Source organism: Alexandromys fortis, unplaced genomic scaffold (assembly GCF_014885135.2).
Source record: "Alexandromys fortis isolate MF-2015 unplaced genomic scaffold, M_Fortis_MF-2015_v1.1 scaffold_544, whole genome shotgun sequence".
Lineage (NCBI taxonomy): Eukaryota > Metazoa > Chordata > Mammalia > Rodentia > Cricetidae > Alexandromys > Alexandromys fortis.
The window spans coordinates 32,046-33,738 of NW_026068419.1; the positions used below are offsets into that span (position 1 = coordinate 32,046).

The 1,693-nt window shown below is 49.9% G+C and overlaps 1 protein-coding gene and 1 long non-coding RNA gene across 6 annotated transcripts in view; one reads left to right on the forward strand and one right to left on the reverse strand.

The window, feature by feature from the left end:
- Window positions 1–1,693, forward strand: part of LOC126495655 (H-2 class I histocompatibility antigen, Q10 alpha chain-like) — an 81,860-nt gene that overhangs the window by 31,738 nt on the left and 48,429 nt on the right. The gene's annotated exons all lie outside the window — the stretch shown is intronic.
- Window positions 1–1,693, reverse strand: part of LOC126495657 (uncharacterized) — a 74,958-nt gene that overhangs the window by 29,137 nt on the left and 44,128 nt on the right. The window contains exon 2 of the long non-coding RNA XR_007590207.1: window positions 1,512–1,648. This is a non-coding gene — a long non-coding RNA (uncharacterized lncRNA). The remainder of the gene's footprint in view (window positions 1–1,511; window positions 1,649–1,693) is intronic.

Here is a 1,693-nt window from a genome sequence, read left to right on the forward strand (position 1 = left end):
TGTCTGTGAAGGTCCTGGAGTGACAGAGTCCTTGTCCTAAGCCCCCTGCTGGGGACTGGGCTGGTGCAGGCTGCTGTGCCAATGTGAGCATCAAGGCCAGGTGGGAGGGGAACGACCTGAATTCACAGAAGGAGGACAGTGGGAAACTAACCCAGTGGACCAGCTCTGCACTGGAACCAGAGGCTCGAGGAGTGTCCAGACAATGTCTGAAAACAAGTGGACTGCATGAAGCCTCCATGTGCCAGGACTGGGCAGTGAAAAACTGTCTCATAAAACAAGAGGGAGCCAGGCACGGTGTTACACAACTTACTCCCAGCACTTGAGAGGCAGAGGCAGGCAGATATCTGAGTGTGAGGTCGGCCTTGTCTACATAGTGAGTTTCAGGAAAGCCAGGTCTACATAGAGATAAACTGTCTTGAAAAATAAATAAAAGAAAAAAAAAGGAATAAAACAAAAATTATGTATTACCAGGAAGGATCATGGGAAATCCATGAGTGATCCATTAGAGCTGAGGAACACTGGGGATGAAGACTTGAAAAACAGACAGAGGAATGGAGAGGGAAAATGACCCAAACACATTATACACACATGGGACGAGGTCACAGGGACACACTACTTTGCAAACTAGGGATTTGGTAGACCATCATGGTCATGAACCTCATTCTGAAGTCTTTGGTTGTCATGACTAGCAGGGTTGTTTTTCTCTCAGCACCTGGCTCTCCCTGGGTTAATTTCCTATATGGTGTGGTCCTTCTCAAGTTCTCCACACTGAAATGAGCTCCCTGCCAACCTTTCCCATCNCCCTGAACGAGGACCTGATGACGTGGACGGCGGCGGACACAGCGGCGCAGATCACCCGGCGCAAGTGGGAGCAGGCTGGTGCTGGGGAGATCAGCAGGGTCTACCTGGAGGGCGAGTGCGTGCAGTCTCTGCGCAGATACCTGGAGAACGGGAAGGACACACTGCTGCGCACAGGTGCAGGGGTCGCGGGCAACTCGTCCCTCTGCCCTCCACTTCCAGGGATCCTGGGTGACAATACCTAGTATCTTTGTCTCCCAGAGGTTCCAATGATTGTGGAGGCATTTTCTCTGGCTGAGTGTCAGAGGTTCACCACGTTTCTAAGGCTCACTTTGGTGATGGCTGTTCACTCGGATGGACAGTTAAGGCTGGAGAGCAAGATGGCCACAGTGGCTGAGCCTCAGTGGTGGCACCGTGATGAAGTGCATGCCCCTACTTTCTTATTTTGATATGAATTTAATCACATATATGAATTAATTATTTTCCATTCCTTCATCCTTTTCCTGCATGACTTATACATAAGGAAGACCATGTTGACCTGCTGGCTCATGTGGATTCCCTCTTAGCTTCTGGGTCCCCCAGGAAACTGTGCAGTTCTGTGTTGAGGGGACCAGCTCTACCTGGAGGTCACTAGTGTGATGACAGAAGTGCTCAAACAGAAACATAGTTCAGTGTAATCATCGATTTATCTTGTTTTACAAGTTTCAGTTTACCTTGTTAATTGTGGGATTTCTTAAATCTTCCACACAGACCCCCCAAAGGCACATGTGACCCATCATCCTGGACCTAAAGGTGAAGTCACCCTGAGGTGCTGGGCCATGGGCTTCTATCCTGCCTTCATCACCCTGACCTGGCAGAGGGAGGAGGTGGAACAGACTCAGGACATGGAGCTGGT